Source organism: Oncorhynchus mykiss, chromosome 21, assembly GCF_057628025.1.
Source record: "Oncorhynchus mykiss isolate SJ-2025 chromosome 21, ASM5762802v1, whole genome shotgun sequence".
In the NCBI taxonomy this organism is placed as follows: domain Eukaryota; kingdom Metazoa; phylum Chordata; class Actinopteri; order Salmoniformes; family Salmonidae; genus Oncorhynchus; species Oncorhynchus mykiss.
Window position 1 is genome coordinate 37,691,126 of NC_143042.1, and position 18,566 is coordinate 37,709,691.

Below are 18,566 nucleotides of genomic sequence, written 5' to 3' on the forward strand. Positions count from 1 at the left end.
CGGGCGGCCAGCTCTAGGAAGAGTCTTGGTGGTTCCAAACTTCTTCCATTTAAGAATGATGGAGGCCACTGTGGTCTTGGGGACCTTCAATGCTGCAGAAATGTTTTGGTACCCTTCCTTAGATCTGTGCCTTGACACAATCCTGTCTCGGAGCTCTTCGGACAATTCCTTCAACCTCATGGCTTGGTTTTTGCTCTGACACGCACTGTCAACTGTGGGACCTTATATAGACAGCGGTGTACCTTTCCAAATCATGTCCAATGAATTGAATTTACCACAGGTGGACTCCAATCAAGTTGTAGAAACATCTCAAGGATGATCAATGGAAACAGGATGCACCTGAGCTCAATTTCGAGTCTCATAGCAAACAAGGGTATAAATACTTATGTAAATAAGGTATGTTTTTTAAAATTTTTAATACATTTGCAAAAATGTCTAAAAGCCTGTTTTTGCTTTGTCATCATGGGGTATTGTGTGTAGATTGATGAGGGGGGGAAACATTTAATCCAGTTTAGAATAAGGCTGTAACGTAACAAAATGTGGAAAAAGTCTAGGGGTCTGAATACTTCCCGAATGCACTGTATGCTATTCACAGGCTATTATGATGTGAGAATGGATGTTCATTCAAGAACCACCCACCAAGCAGCATGGTATGTTGGACTCCTGGACATGGGAGGACGTTCTGGACGGCAAGGGAGTCTACACATGGGAGGAGATCCTGGCGGGAAGGGATTGCCTTCCATGGGAACAGGTGGAGGCAGCTAGGAGAGCAGAGGCAGCCGGAGAAAGGAACCAGCGGTATGTGGGAACACGGCTGGCAAGGAAGCCCGAGAGGCAGCCCCCACATTTTTGGGGGGGGGGGGGGGTGGCACAAGGGGAGTGTGGCAGAGTCAGGAAGCAGACCTTACCGTGGCGAGCATGGGACTGGTCAGGCCCTGTGCTATGAGGTGATGGGCACGGTACCGAGGCGGCGTATTCACAGGCTGGTATGCTCTGTGCCAGCGTCCCGCATTTGCCGGGGGGAAGCTGGCATCCAGCCAGAACGGGTGGGGCCAGCTCTGCGCTTGAGACCGCCAGTGCGCCTCCACGGCCCTGTGTATCCGGTGCCTCGCCTATGCACCAGGCCTCCGGTGGCAGCCCCACGCACCAGGCTGTCTCTCCGTCTCCTCCCTCCAGAGTCTCCCTCCTGTCCGGAGCTGCCAGAGCCGTCCTCCTGTCCGGAGTTGCCAGAGCCTCCCTCCTGTCCGGAGCTGCCCCTCAGTCCAGAGGCGCCCCTCAGTCCAGTGGCGCCCTCTACGAGGGTCTTCAGTCCGGGGCCCGCTGCGAGGGTCCCCGCTCCAGAGATTCCACCTAAGTGGGCCAAGACTGAGGTGGAGCAGGGTCCACGTCCCGCACCCGAGCCGTAAGAAGGCCCACCCGGACCCTCCCCTTTAGAGTCAGGTTTTGCGGCCGGAGTCCACACCTTTGGGGGGGGGGGGGGGGGGGTACTGTCACGCCCTGGCCATAGAGAAGCTTTTTATTTTTATTCTCTATTTTGGTTAGGTCAGGGTGTGACTAGGGTGGGCATTCTATGTCCGTTTTTCTATGTTTTGTATTTCTATGTCTTGGCCTGGTATGGTTCTCAATCAGGGACAGCTGTCTATCGTTGTCTCTGATTGAGAACCATACTTAGGTACCCTTTTCCCCACCTGTTTTGTGGGAAGTTAACTTTGACTTTGTTCAGGGCACATACAGTGCCTTGCGAACGTATTCGGCCCCCTTGAACTTTGCGACCTTTAACCACATTTCAGGCTTCAAACATAAAGATATAAAACTGTATTTTTTTGTGAAGAATCAACAACAAGTGGGACACAATCATGAAGTGGAACGACATTTATTGGATATTTCAAACTTTTTTAACAAATCAAAAACTGAAAAATTGGGCGTGCAAAATTATTCAGCCCCTTTACTTTCAGTGCAGCAAACTCTCTCCAGAAGTTCAGTGAGGATCTCTGAATGATCCAATGTTGACCTAAATGACTAATGATGATAAATACAATCCACCTGTGTGTAATCAAGTCTCCGTATAAATGCACCTGCACTGTGATAGTCTCAGAGGTCCGTTAAAAGCGCAGAGAGCATCATGAAGAACAAGGAACACACCAGGCAGGTCCGAGATACTGTTGTGAAGAAGTTTAAAGCCGGATTTGGATACAAAAAGATTTCCCAAGCTTTAAACATCCCAAGGAGCACTGTGCAAGCGATAATATTGAAATGGAAGGAGTATCAGACCACTGCAAATCTACCAAGACCTGGCCGTCCCTCTAAACTTTCAGCTCATACAAGGAGAAGACTGATCAGAGATGCAGCCAAGAGGCCCATGATCACTCTGGATGAACTGCAGAGATCTACAGCTGAGGTGGGAGACTCTGTCCATAGGACAACAATCAGTCGTATATTGCACAAATCTGGCCTTTATGGAAGAGTGGCAAGAACAAAGCCATTTCTTAAAGATATCCATAAAAAGTGTTGTTTAAAGTTTGCCACAAGCCACCTGGGAGACACACCAAACATGTGGAAGAAGGTGCTCTGGTCAGATGAAACCAAAATTGAACTTTTTGGCAACAATGCAAAACGTTATGTTTGGCGTAAAAGCAACACAGCTGAACACACCATCCCCACTGTCAAACATGGTGGTGGCAGCATCATGGTTTGGGCCTGCTTTTCTTCAGCAGGGACAGGGAAGATGGTTAAAATTGATGGGAAGACGGATGGAGCCAAATACAGGACCATTCTGGAAGAAAACCTGATGGAGTCTGCAAAAGACCTGAGACTGGGACGGAGATTTGTCTTCCAACAAGACAATGATCCAAAACATAAAGCAAAATCTACAATGGAATGGTTCAAAAATAAACATTTCCAGGTGTTAGAATGGCCAAGTCAAAGTCCAGACCTGAATCCAATCGAGAATCTGTGGAAAGAACTGAAAACTGCTGTTCACAAATGCTCTCCATCCAACCTCACTGAGCTAGAGCTGTTTTGCAAGGAGGAATGGGAAAACATTTCAGTCTCTCGATGTGCAAAACTGATAGAGACATACCCCAAGCGACTTACAGCTGTAATCGCAGCAAAAGGTGGCGCTACAAAGTATTAACTTAAGGGGGATGAATAATTTTTGATTTGTTAAAAAAGTTTGAAATATCCAATAAATGTCATTCCACTTCATGATTGTGTCCCACTTGTTGTTGATTCTTCACAAAAAAATACAGTTTTATATCTTTATGTTTGAAGCCTGAAATGTGGCAAAAGGTCTCAAAGTTCAAGGGGGCCGAATACTTTCGCAAGGCACTGTAGCTTCACGGTTTGGTTTTGTTCTTTGTTTTGTCTGCGTCATTTTTAATAAAGAGAAAATATACGCTTACCATGCTGCACCTTGGTCCAGTCCTTCAGCCAGCCGTGACATGGATTGAGTGTGTGTTCAGAGCAATGCATTAGAGATATATTGCTGAGTGTATTCACTGTTCATGATCTACTATCCTATGCACGTCTGTTTGAGTGAGTTGCAAACTACACAGCTTTCAGTCATTAATGTACTCCATACCTGGGAGGCTGTGTGAGTGTGTGTCGTGGGGGTTTAAGGGCTGAAGCAGTGTGTCAAATCGAATCTTATTGGTTGAAAACACAGATTTTGCAGATGTTATGGCAGATGCAGAGAAATGCTTATGCTTCTAGCTCCAACAGTGCAGTGATACCAAGCAATGCAAAATATTACATCATACGCATCCACCAAAAATCTAAAGAAAAAAATGAAAAAATATCAGAGCGCGCAATGTCAGAGTCCGGAATATATAAATCCAGTAGGTGACAGTGTGTATAGACATTGCGCGCACACACACACACACACACACACACACACACACACACACACACACACACACACACACAGCAACTGCCCCCCCCCCACCACACACATAGTACAGTATTGTATATAGTATGTATATCTGAAGTAGTGTGTATGTGTAACGCTCGTCGTCGGTGGAAGGAAGAGTGGACCAAAGCGCAGCGTGGAAAGTGTTCATGATATTTATTTACAAGAAACACTCAAACAAAAATAACTAATCCAAAAAACGGAAGCGAACAGTTCCGTCAGGCACACACACCAAACAGACAATAACACCCCACACAACCCACAACTTATATATGATCCCCAATCAGAGACAACGATAGACAGCTGCCTCTGATTGGGAACCACACTCGGCAAAACTACAAAGAAATAGAAAACATAGATTCTCCCACCCGAGTCACACCCTGACCTAACCAAACAGAGATTAAATAAGGATCTCGAAGGTCAGGGCGTGACAATGTGTTCTATCGCAGGGGAAGGTAAGTGGGGTCAGGCAGGGGACTGCAGGGGGTCCTTAAGGATGTGTGTGTGTGTGTGTGTGTGTATATGTGTGTGTTGTGTGTGTAGAGGGTATTTACAGTGTCTGGGCCTTCAGTAACGAGAGGAGAGGGAGTGGGAGAGGAGGACTGCAGGGAGAGGGGAGCGAGTTCGGTTCTCATACTGCAGATATATATAGCATCCCTCTCATGGGTACAAGCCAAAAAGATTCTTGTCATTCCTACTTCACACAGACACATCATCTGTATAAAGTACACGCTCACACACACGCACGCACGCACACACTACATTATATAACATTAATTTGATGTCAAATCAAATCAAACTTTATTTGTCACATGCGCCGACAAGTGTAGACCTTACTGTGAAGTGCTGACTTAACCAACAGTGCAGTTCAAGAAATAAACTAAAGTAAAAAATAATCAAAAGTAACACAATAAAATAACAATAACAAGGCTATATACAGGGGGGTACCGGTACAGAGTCAATGTGCGGGGGCACCGGTGTCGAGGTAATATGTTCATGTCGGTAGAGTTATTAAAGTGACTATGAATAGATAATAACAAGAAAGAAGCAGCAGTGTAGAGGGGGGGGGCAATGCAAATAGTCTGGGTAGCCATTTGATGAACTGTTCAAGAGTTTTATGGCTTGGGGGTAGAAACTGTTAAGAAGCCTCTTGGACCGAGACTTGGCGCTCCTGTACCGCTTGCCTTGCGGTAGCAGAGAGAACAGTCTATGACTAGGGTGGCTGCAGTCTTTGACAGTTTTAAGGGCCTTCCTCTGACACCGCCTGGTATAGAGGTCCTGGATGGCAGGAAGCTTGGCCCCAATGATGTACTGGGCCGTACGCACTACCCTCTGTAGTGCCTTGCGATCGGAGGCCGAGCAGTTGCCATACCAGGCAGTGATGCAACCCGTCAGGATGCTCTCGATGGTGCAGCTGTACAATCTTTTGAGGATCTGAGGACCCATGCCAAATGTTTTCAGGCTCCTGAGGTGGAATAGGTTTTGTTGGGAAAGGGGGATACCTAGACAGTTGTGCAACTGAATGCATTCAACTGAAATGTGTCTTCCACATTTAACCCAACCCCTCTGAATCAGAGAGGTGCGGGGGGCTGCCTTAATTGACATCCACGGGGAACAGTGGGTTAACTGCCCTGCTCAGGGGCAGAATGACAGATACTTACCTTTTCAGCTCTGAGATTCGATCCAGCAACATTTTGGTTACTGGCCCAACACTCCTACCGCCCAGGCGACCTTCCGCCCCAACATTTCGGCTTTTTTGATTTTTAATTAATTAGTAAAACAAATTCAAGAAACATAATTTCATCTTGACATTATGGGTTATTATGTGTAGGCCAGTGAGAAAATATCTCAATTTAATCAATTTTAAATTCAGGCTGTAACACAACAAAATGTGGAAAGAGCCGTAAGCCTGAGTAGCGGAGTAGTAGAGACGGGGAGCGTGTGTGTGTGTGTGTGTGGGGTGTGTATGCACGTGTGTGTGGTAATAGTAGGAGGATGTGTCACTGGTACAGACAGTGCCTCTCAGCCTCCTCTCTGCGGGACTGTGTGGATAGAGAAACAGACAGACGTGTGTGTGTGTAAGTCCTCAGAGTTACGCTCACACTCATTCCTGACTCAGACCATGCCACTACAAGTCCAACAAGTCTTACTCAGCACACACACACACACACACACACACACACACACACACATCGTACATAACCGTCATCCTCCTCGTAAATGACTCTTTGTGGTCTCTCTCTCTCTCTCTCTCTCTCTCTCTCTCGCTCTCTCTCTCTCTCTGTCTCAATTGAATTTAAGGGGCTTTATTATCATGGGAAACATATGTTAACATTTCCAAAGCAAGTGAAATAGATAATATACAAAAGTGAAATAAACAATAAAAATGAACAGTTAACATTACACTCACAGAAGTTCCAAAAGAATAAAGACATTTCAAATGTCATATTATGTCTATATACACTGTTGTAACAATGTATAAATGGTTAAACTACAAAAGGGGAAATAAATAAGCATAAATATGGGTTGTATTTACAATGGTGTTTGTTCTTCACTGGTTGACCTTTTCTTGTGGCAACGAGTCACATATCTTGCTGCTGTGATGCACACTGTGGTATTTCACCCAGTAGATATGGGAGTTTATCAAAATCGGGTTTGTTTTCAAATTCTTTGTGGATCTGTGTAATCTGAGGGAAATATGTGTCTCTAATATGGTCATACATTGGGCAGGAGGTTAGGAAGTGCAGCTCAGTTTCCACCTCATTTTGTCGGCAATGTGCACATAACCTGTCTTCTCTTGAGAGCCAGGTCTGCTTACGGCAGCCTTTCTCAATAGCAAGGCTATGCTCAATGAGTCTGTACATAGTCAAAGCTTTCATTAAGTTTGGGTCAGTCACAGTGGTCAGGTATTCTGTCACTGTGTACTCTCTGTTTAGGGTCAAATAGCATTCTAGTTTGCTCTGTTTTTTTTGTTAATTCTTTCCAATGTGTCAAGTAATTATCTTTTTGTTTACTCATGATTTGTTTGGGTCTAATTGTGGTGCTGTCCTGGGGCTCTGTGGGGTGTGTTTGTGTTTGTGAACAGAGCCCCAGGACCAGCTTGCTTAGGGGACTCTTCTCCAGGTTCATCTGTCTGTAGGTGATAGCTTTGTTATGGAAGGTTTGGAAATCGCTTCCTTTTAGGTGGTTGTAGAATTTAACGTCTCTTTCTAGATTTTGATAATTAGCGGGTATCGGCCTAATTTTGCTCTGCATGCAGAGTCTCAATTTGGTGTTTGTCCCATTTTGTGAATTCTTGGTTGGTGAGCGGAACCCAGACCTCACAACCATAAAGGGCAATGGATTCTATAACTGATGAAAGTATTTTTAACCAGATCCTAATTGGTATGTCGAATTTTATATTCCTTTTGATGGCCTAGAATGCCCTTCTTGCCTTGTCTCTCAAATCGCTTTGTGGAAGATACCTCTGGCGCTGATGTTTAGGCCAAGGTATGTATAGTTTTTTGTGTGCTCTAGGGCAACGGTGTCTAGATGGAATTTGTATTCGTGGTCCTGGTGACTGGAGCTTTTTTGGAACACCATTATTTTTGTCTTACTGAGATTTACTGTCAGGGCCCAGGTCTGGCAGAATCTGTGCAGAATATCTAAGTGCTGCTGTAGGCCTTCCTTGATTGGTGACAAAAGCACCAGATCCTCAGCCAACAGTAGACCTTTGACTTCAGATTCTAGTAGGGTGAGGCCGGGTGCTGCAGACTGTTCTAGTGCCCTCGCAAATTCGTTGATATATATGTTGAAGAGGGTGGGGCTTAAGCTCCATCCCTGTCTCACCCCACGGCCCTGTGGGAAGAAATGTGTGTTTTTTGCTTATTTTATCCGCCGTTTGTGTACATGGATTTTATAATGTTGTATGTTTTTCCCCCAACACCAATTTCCATCAATTTGTATTGCAGACCCTCATGCCAAATTGAGTCAAAAGCTTTTTTGAATTTGTATTGCAGACCCTAATGCCAAATGGAGTCGGAGGCTTTTTTGAAATCAACAAAGCATGAGAAGACTTTTCCTTTGCCTTTGTTTTGGTTTGTTTGTTTGTCAATTAGGGTGTGCAGGGTGAATACGTGGTCTGTCGTACGGTAATTTGGTAAAAAGCTCATTTGACATTTGCTCAATACATTGTTTTCACTGAGGAAATGTACAAGTCTGTTGTTAATGATAATGCAGAGGATTTTTGCTGGTTGCTGTTGTATATCCCACAGTAGTTATTGGGGTCAAATTTGTCTCAACTTTGTGGATTGGGGTGATCAGTCCTTGGTTCCAAATGCCAGAGCTAAGTATGATGTTTAAGAGTTTTAGTATAGCCAATTGGAATTTGTTGTCTGTATATTTGATCATTTCATTGAGGATACCATTAACACCACAGGCCTTTTTGGGTTGGAGGGTTTGTATTTTGTCCTGTAGTTCATTCAAGGTAATTGGAGAATCCAATGGGTTCTGGTAGTCCAGTAGTTGATTATAAGATTTGTATTTGATTATGTATATGTTTTTGATGTTTGGTCTTTGTTATAGGCCCAAAAATATTGGAGAAGTGGTTTATCCATACATATCCATTTTGGATAGATAATTCTTTGTGTTGTTGTTTGTTTAGTGTTTTCCAGAAGTGGTTAGAGTCTATGGATTCTTCAATTACATTGAGCTGATTTCTGACGTGCTGTTCCTAATTTTTCCGTAGTGTTTTTCTGTATTGTTTTAGTTATTTACTATAGTGAAGGCGTAGACTCAGGTTTTCTGGGTTTCTATGTTTTTGGTTGGACAGGTTTCTCAATGTCTTCGTTAGGTTTTTGCATTCTTCATCAAACCATTTGTCATTGTTGTTCATTTTCTTTTCTTTCTTTGCTCTGTTCAAGTAGACTGTGATTTTGCTGTGATCTGATATGGGTGTCAGTGGGCTGACTGTGAACGCTCTGAGAGACTCTGGGTTGAGGTCAGTGATAAAGTAGTCTACAGTACTACTGCCAAGAGATGAGCTATAGGTGTACCTACCATTGGAGTCCCCTCAAAGCCTACCATTGACTATGTACATACCCAGCGTGCGACAGAGCTGCAGGAGTTGTGACCCGTTTTTGTTGGTTAGGTTGTTATAGTTGTGCCTAGGGGGGCATATGGGGGAAGGAATGCTGTCACCTCCAGGCAGGTGTTTGTCCCCCTGTGTGCTGAGGGTGTCAGGTTCTTGTCCGGTTCTGGCATTTAGGTTGCGACATGTCCCTGGGCCTGGAAATTATTGATTTCTCCCTTCAGGATGGAGAAGCTGTCTTCATTAAAGTATGGGGATTCTATTGGGGGGATATAGGTAGCACACAGGAGGACATTTTTCTCTGTTAAGATCATTTCCTTTTGAAATTCTAGCCAGATGTAAAATGTTCCCGTTTTGATTAATCTAATAGAGTTAGATCTGCTCTATACCAAATTATCATACCCCCTGAGTCCCTTCCCTGCTTCACACCTGGTAGTTTGATGGATGGGACTACCAGCTCTCTGTAACCTAGAGGGCAACCAGTAGGTCCGTCTCCTCTATACCAGGTTTCTTGCAGGATGACAATGTCTGTATTACCGATTTCTTTGATGAAGTCCAGGTTCCTGCTCTTTAGGCCAAAGGCAGATAACCTCAGGCCTTTGATATTCCAGGATAAGATAGTGAAGGCTTTGTGTTCCATAAACTGTCCAATGTTGATGGTCCTGTGGTTTGGCCTCAGGCCAGTAAGTGTGAGCAGAGCCTGCTGAGCATCTGGTACATGCCATTGGCTTGGGCTAGTGTAGTGGGGGTTGGGCCTGTTTGCCCGCTCACGGCATGGGTGTATGTGTGACTTCTATGATGAGGCCCTCTTTGCTGGGGTGGGGTGCATGGGGTGGACAGGAGGGGCATGGGTCTGATATGAGGGTGCCTAAAGGTGGTGTGGGCATGGTTGAATTGGGGGGTGTTCTCTCTCTCTCTCTCACACCCTCTCTGTCAGTTTCTCTCACTCTCCGTTACCAGCCTCCCTCTTTTCTCATTCTAAAATATTTTCTTCCTCTTTTATCTCGCTCCCTTCTTCCCCGGGCACAGATTTCTATGTCTATGTTCAACATACAGTGGGGCAAAAAAGTAGTTAGTCAGCCACCAATTGTACAAGTTCTCCCACTTAAAAAGATGAGAGAGGCCTGTAATTTTCATCATAGGTACACTTCAACTATGACAGACAAAATTAGACTTTTTTTCCCCAGAAAATCACATTGTAGGATTTTGAATGAATTTATTTGCAAATTATGGTGGAAAATAAGTATTTGGTCACCTACAAACAAGCAAGATTTCTGGCTCTCACAGACCTGTAACTTCTTCTTTAAGAGGCTCCTCTGTTCTCCACTCGTTACCTGTATTAATGGCACCTGTTTGAACTTGTTATCAGTATAAAATACACCTGTCCACAACCTCAAACAGTCACACTCCAAACTCCACTATGGCCAAGACCAAAGAACTGTCAAAGGACACCAGAAACAAAATTGTTGACCTGCACCAGGCTGGGAAGACTGAATCTGCAATAGGTAAGCAGCTTGGTTCGAATAAATCAACTGTGGGAGCAATTATTAGGAAATGGAAGACATACAAGACCACTGATAATCTCCCTCGATCTGGGGCTCCACGCAAGATCTCACCCCGTGGGGTCAAAATGATCACAAGAACGGTGAGCAAAAATCCCAGAACCACACGGGGACCTAATGAATGACCTGCAGAGAGCTGGGACCATAGTAACAAAGCCTACCCTCAGTAACACACTACACCGCCAGGGACTCAAATCCTGCAGTGCCAGACGTGTCCCCCTGCTTAAGCCAGTACATGTCCAGGCCCGTCTGAAGTTTGCTAGAGAGCATTTGGATGATCCAGAAGAAGATTGGGAGAAGTCATATGGTCAAATGAAACCAAAATATAACTTTTTGGTAAAAACTCAACTCGTCATGTTTGGAGGACAAAGAATGCTGAGTTGCATCCAAAGAACACCATACCTACTGTGAAGCATGGGGGTGGAAACATCATGCTTTGGGGTTGTTTTTCTGCAAAGGGACCAGGACGACTGATCCGTGTAAAGGAAACAATGAATGGGGCCATGTATCGTGAGATTTTGAGTGAAAACCTCCTTCCATCAGCAAGGGCATTGAAGATGAAACGTGGCTGGGTCTTTCAGCATGACAATGATCCCAAACACACCGCCCGGGCAACGAAAGAGTGACTTCGTAAGAAGCATTTCAAGGTCCTGCAGTGGCCTAGCCAGTCTCCAGATCTCAACCCCATAGAAAATCTTTGGAGGGAGTTGAAAGTCCGTGTTGCCAGCAACAGCCCCAAAACATCACTGCTCTAGAGGAGATCTGCATGGAGGAATGGGCCAAAATACCAGCAACAGTGTGTGAAAACCTTGCGAAGACTTACAGAAAACGTTTAACCTCTGTCATTGCCAACAAAGGGTATATAACAAAGTATTGAGATACACTTTTGTTATTGACTAAATACTTATTTTCCACCATAATTTGCAAATAAATTCATTAAAAATCCCACAATGTGATTTTCTGGATTTTTTTTCTCATTTTGTCTGTCATAGTTGAAGTGTACCTATGATGAAAATTACAGGCCTCTCTCATCTTTTTAAGTGGGAGAACTTGCACAATTGGTGGCTGACTAAATACTTTTTTTGCCCCACTGTACATAGTGAAATGAAACCCAAAAGAGCGGTTGAGTCTTACCTGTATATGCCACGTCTTCAGTCTGGTCAGCGGCAGGGAGGTTGGAGGGTCAGTTGACCACCATATTACGACACCTCAGGCGCTCTCTCTCTCTCTCTGCCTGCACCTCCTGAACACACAACATGGTTGACAACATGGTCAGTCTGGGCTTGGGGTCAAGTGGTTACAACATGGTTGGCATGCCATTCTATAATGGAATGGTAACACAATCAACATTGTCGTTTGGGGTTCAATACACAGTCAACATTTTAGTGGTTCATAAAGCCAAAGTGTGTGTCAGGCCAAACATGAGGCCCTGCCTTGGCCGTTGCTGTGGCCATCTGGGAGTGTGTATGTGTGTGTGTGTGTCTGTGTTTGGCATGTGTCGCCTGTTCCTGAGTGACTCACAGTGTTACTGCAGGGTCATGTGATCAAGAACAGGTGGCACTCTGGTACACCTCCTACCCCCTACACACACGTGCACACACACACACACACACACACACACACACCACACACACACACACACACACACACACACAGATGCCAGTGTGCATGTCCTTTTTGACATGATGTTGTGGTTTACACAGAGTGCAGTCTACCTAAATGTAATGTACCCTACCCATTCCTACTCCCTACTTTCAACTCTTCAACCCTCCTCCCTCTACCTCCTCTCCACTGTCCTCCTCTTTCACCCTCTCCACTTACCTAAACTGATAACCTCTCTCTCCCTTTCCCTCCCCGCCTCCCTCTCTCTCGCCCTTTCTTGTTCTCTCTATCTATCTTCCAACTCACCATGCAGGCTCATGGAAAACACACACATGCATTGCTGTTTCATACACATACCTAAATACAATACATGAACACACACTACACTCTATAAGAGTAACATAAACGTATAGCTCAAGGCTTCTGCATGTACTTCTATAAACACAGGTCCTGACAGTTGGGTCAATAATTGGCATGTTTACATTCATCTGCCCCTGGCAGTCAAGTGGACTAGCAGTTAAGGCACTTGACCTTTCACCCAGAGGTCAGGGGTCATAGGCCTTACTCCCTGGAAGGCCGCAGCTGATGTGGAGGGCCCTCAGAGGCCCCTACAGGGAAATGTTTGTAAGAGATTGAGCATTTCCACCTTAAAACAGAATGGATGACTGTGTATAGTATAAGTATCTGTTACTTCTGCGCGACTTACTTTTCAGCTTAGTTAGCAGTCTGTTGACAGTGGAAATATACTTAGTTGGCCATGAAATTATGTTTGAATTGACACTAAAGCCAAAACAGTTTCAATATATTCCCTTCTCCCACTCTTTGTGAATGTCACGATATACAGTATATTGCATTCATATCACCTGTATCAGTGTAGCCTAAGGGGATTTTATGCTCGTACTAAATGTCAATACTGACCCCCAGATCAGCTCAGAGTGAGATGTGTGGGAGAGATAGGGTTGATTCCGAGAGTTCAGCAGCGATAAGGCTGAACTGAGATCAGATGAAAAGTGTGTCTACTACAGTATCTGTGTCTGTAAAGGTCAACACGTGGGAGGAACACTAACCAGCCCAGCAGAGAGATACATTGAAGAAAGGAGAGGAGGAGGGAAGAGGAGGGAGAGAGGGGAGGGAGAGAGGGGGGGGGGGGGGGGGAGTGAGGAGGAGGGAGAGAAGGAGGAGTGAGGAGGAGGGAGAGAAAGAGGGGGAGGAGGCAGAGAGGGAGGAGTGAGGAGGAGGGAGAGATGGAGGAGTGAGGAGGAGGGAGAGAAAGAGGGGGAGGAGGCAGAGAGGGAGGAGGAGGGGGAGAGGGAGGAGTGAGGAGTAGGGAGAGAGGGAGGAGTGAGGAGGAGGGAGAGAAAGAGGGGGAGGAGGCAGAGAGGGAGGAGGAGGAAGAGAGGGAGGAGTGAGGAGGAGGAGAGAGAGAGGTAGGAGTGAGGAGGAGGGAGAGAAAGAGGGGGAGGAGGCAGAGAGGGAGGAGGAGAGAGAGAGGGGGGAGTGAGGAGGAGGGAGAGAGGGAGGAGTAAGGAGGAGGGAGAGAAAAAGGGGGAAGAGGAAGAGAGGGAGGAGGAGGGAGAGAGGGAGGAGTGAGGAGGAGGGAGGAGTGAGGAGGAGGGAGAGAGAGAGAGGAGGAGGAGGGAGAGAGGGGAGGAGGAGGGAGAGAGAGAGGAGGGAGAGAGAGGGGAGAGAGATAGAGAGGGAGAGAGGAGATAAAGGAGGAGTGAGGAGGAGGGAGAGAAAGAGGGGGAGGAGGCAGAGAGGGAGGAGTGAGGAGGAGGGAGAGATGGAGGAGTGAGGAGGAGGGAGAGAAAGAGGGGGAGGAGGCAGAGAGGGAGGAGGAGAGAGAGAGGGGGGAGTGAGGAGGAGGGAGAGAGGGAGGAGTAAGGAGGAGGGAGAGAAAAAGGGGGAGGCGGAAGAGAGGGAGGAGGAGGGAGAGAGGGAGGAGTGAGGAGGAGGGAGGAGTGAGGAGGAGGGAGAGAGAGAGAGGAGGAGGAGGGAGAGAGGGGAGGAGGAGGGAGAGAGAGAGGAGGGAGAGAGAGGGGAGAGAGATAGAGAGGGAGAGAGGAGATAAAGAGAAGAGAGGGAGTGAAAGAATGAAACATGGGTGAGAGAGGCAAGGAGGGGGAGAGGCAGAATAAAGAGAAGAGAGGGAGTGAGGAGGAGTGAAAAACAACCCGAGTCAACTATCCAAAAGATGAAAAAGGTGGGAAAATAAACTGGGTGGGGAGATTCTTCAAGAGAAACAGATAAGAAGAAACAAAAACACGGGATGGAGAATATCACCGTTTCTGAGAAAGAGAAAGAGATTAAAGAATGGAAAATTAGAGACAAAATAAACCAAAAAAAGTAGCAGAGCGAGAGAACTGGAAAGGGAGGAGAGGAGAGAGTGAACGAGGGAGGCCAAGGTCGTGAAAGGGCCAAGACAGTGTTGCTCCCGTGACAGCAGGACTACATGTGACTTTGCTCAAGTCAAGGTCTGCATTGTACCAGCCCTGCACTATTGTACTGATATCGGCCCTATTGTATGAGCACCAGCTGGGATACAAGCGCTGCACACACGCACGCACGCACGCACGCACACACACACACACTTTGTGCCTTCACTCTCCCTGCATCTGATACTGAGTTGTGTGTCAAAGGAACACAACATTAGTTCAGATAACAAAACACCATAGACTGAACACACTGACCCACTGAACACAGCTACTGACTGAACACACTGACCCACTGAGCACACCTTCTGACTGAACACACTGACCCACTGAACACAGCTACTGACTGAACACACTGACCCACTGAGCACACCTTCTGACTGAACACACTGACCCACTGAACACCCTTACTGACTGAACACACTGACCCACTGAACACAGCTACTGACTGAACACACTGACCCACTGAACACCCTTACTGACTGAACACACTGACCCACTGAACACAGCTACTGACAGAACACACTGACCCACTGAACACAGCTACTGACTGAACACACTGACCCACTGAGCACACCTTCTGACTGAACACACTGACCCACTGAACACCCTTACTGACTGAACACACTGACCCACTGAACACAGCTACTGACAGAACACACTGACCTACTGAACACCCCTACTGACTGAACACACTGACCCGCTGAACACACAGACTGACTGAACACACTGACCCACTGAACACACCTACTGACTGAACACACTGACCCACTGAACACACCTACTGACTGAACACACTGACCCACTGAACACAGCTACTCACCGAACACACTGACCCCCTGAACACAGCTACTGACTGAACACACTGACCCACTGAACACACTGACCAACTGAACACACCTACTGACTGAACACACTGACCCACTGAACATACCTACTGACTGAACACACTGACCCACTGAACACAGCTACTCACCGAACACACTGACCCCCTGAACACTCTGACCCCCTGAACACAGCTACTGACTGAACACACTGACCCACTGAACACCCCTAATGACTGCACACACTGACCAACTGAACACACCTACTGACTGAACACACTGACCCACTAAACACACTGGCCCACTGAACATACCTACTGACTGAACACACTGACCCACTGAACACAGCTACTCACCGAACACACTGACCCACTGAACACACCTACTGACTGAACACACTGGCCCACTGAACACACCTACTGACTGAACACACTGACCCACTGAACACACCTACTGACTGAACACACATTCACCTTACACTTTCTCTCTCTCTCTCCCTCTCTCACAAAGAGCACACACGCAGTCTCTGAGGAAACAAAGTGTGTGTGTGTTAGCGTGCCTACTCGCGCGTGTGAGCCTGCATGGCGTGTGTGCAGATGTCACGCTTGGGCTGCAAGAGACCTTAGTCAGTGGTGATTCAGCAGACTTCATACCTGTACTTCATACCTGCACGCACGCACACGCGCACGCACGCGCGCACGCACACACACGCACACACACACACACACACACACACACACACACACACACACACACACACACACACACACACACACACACACACACACACACACACACACACACACACACACACACACACACGCACACACACACACACACACACACACACACACACACACACATGATTGGTTGTATGTCAGTAAATTAGTTTGTCTCCCTGTCTGTCTCTTGTAGAGAGACAGTGTGTGTGCAGAAGTCATGAGGCAGAGGGCTACATTCTGGACACAGCCTGAACTAACTCCCTTTTCTACACACTCACATAGACATCACAACAGAACAATTGAGAAAAGTCATGTGTGTGTGTGAGATAGAGTAGCAGAGTTGGTCTGTTTTCTTGGGATGTGTGTGTGTGTGTGTGTGTGTGTGTGTAGGAGGAGGAGCAAGCCAAGGTCTGTTGGCAGAGTTGTCGTGGGAGTAGACTGCGGTGGGGTGTTGGGGTAGGGAACCTCTGCCACATGTCTTAAGAAAAGGTCATGGTCGACCACAGTTGGGCTGCAAAGATCAAAGATAACCCCCCTACACACATACACACACACACACAGTCATGCACACGCACAGAGACAGACACACACACTCCTACGCACACAGTCATGCACACACACGCACACAAACAGAAAGCCAGACAGATGGACAGACAGAGAGTTTCAACCAGACTCACACCCACACATTGACAATGTGAGAGACAGACAGAGACAGACAGACACACATAGACAATGTGAGACACACACACATACACACACAAAACTGATCTGAAGATCTTTTACAGCCCAACTTGGGTGAATCTGTAAACACACAAACAAAACAGAGCAGCACGGAGAGGAAAGACTAGAGCAGTGTAGCGGGGAGGAGAGTGGAACAAACAGCTGGTAATAAGGTCTAGACAGAGGCTAATGAAAGGTGCTCAGGAGCCTGAGTGCTAAAATCTGGAGCTGTGAAGTGTGTGTGTGTGTGTATGCATGCGCGTGTGTGTGAATATCTTAAGACGCTTTCAACATCTGTCACTCATTCATGTGGGTGTGGCTAACACACTCTCTCTCTCTATCTCTCTCGCTCTCTCTCTCTCTCACGCACACACACACAAACAAGCGGAGAGCCTCCAACGCCACTACAGTAGATGGCTTTATAACGCTAACAACATAAAAACATTTCCTATGACGTCAACTCCAATAAACGTCTCTTTCAATGTCAACTCCAAAACCCATCACTGTATCAACAACATTGCACATGACACTGCAGGTCCGTTTTATATATCAAACTTCATTACACATGACACCGCAGCTCCGTTTTATACAGTATATCAAACTCCATTACACATAACACCTCAACTTCGTTTTTTATATCAAACTCCATTACACATGACACCTCAGCTCCGTTTTTTATATCAAACTCCATTACACATGACACCTCAGCTCCGTTTTTTATATCAAACTCCATTACACATGACACCTCAGCTCCGTTTTATATATCAAACTCCATTACACATGACACCGCAGCTCCGTTTTATACAGTATATCAAACTCCATTACACATGACACCTCAGCTCCGTTTTTTATATCAAACTCCATTACACATGACACCTCAGCTCCGTTTTTTATATCAAACTCCATTACACATGAACCCGCAGCTCTGTTTTATACAGTATATCAAACTCCATTACACATGACACTGCAGGTCCGTTTTATATATCAAACTCCATTACACATGACACCGCAGCTCCGTTTTATACAGTATATCAAACTCCATTACACATGACACCTCAGCTCCGTTTTTTATATCAAACTCCATTACACATGACACCGCAGCTCCGTTTTATACAGTATATCAAACTCCATTACACATGACACTGCAGGTCCGTTTTATATATCAAACTCCATTACACATGACATTGCAGCTCCGTTTTATACAGTATAGCAACTCCATTACACACTGGTTGCCAGTATAGCCCCAGTCCCTATATACCCGTCTCCATAACACATGACTGTAGTCCTCACTGTCAGCACTAGTCTGTGAGCACACGTTTTTTTTTTTTACCTGGCAGAGCAGCTGACATGTCCGCACACGTCAAACACTCTCTCTCTCTCTCTCTCTCTCTCGCTCTCTCTCTCTCTCTCTCTCTCTCCTCTCTCTCTCTCTCTCTCTCTCTCTCTCTCAGAGCAATGTGTCCTGAGGCAGCAACGTCTGCATTAAACCTAATGTGTAAAAAAAAACAATAAACTGTCTTCATTTCAGGACTTGTTGTAGTCTGTAAGGTAGTGGATGCGTGCACGTGTGTGTCATACTCTCAGTCAGGGTTTATGAGATATATGTGAGGAGGGCTTAAAATAAGTGCCTGAAGGGACATACTCACAGGGGAAGAAAAGGAGGATACCTAGTCAGTTGTCCAACCCGAATGCATTCGACTGCAATGTGTCTGTCCTGCATTTAACCCAA

At 46.1% G+C, this 18,566-nt stretch overlaps 1 protein-coding gene across 14 annotated transcripts in view; it reads right to left on the bottom strand.

Annotated features, from left to right (window-relative positions):
• The window catches only part of kdm6ba (lysine (K)-specific demethylase 6B, a), a 153,804-nt gene that overhangs the window by 24,827 nt on the left and 110,411 nt on the right, over positions 1-18,566 (bottom strand). For all 14 annotated transcript variants that reach the window (XM_090214593.1, XM_090214587.1, XM_090214591.1 and 11 more), the window contains one exon: positions 11,672-11,780. The gene's annotated coding sequence lies outside the window, so the exon portion shown is untranslated. The remainder of the gene's footprint in view (positions 1-11,671; positions 11,781-18,566) is intronic.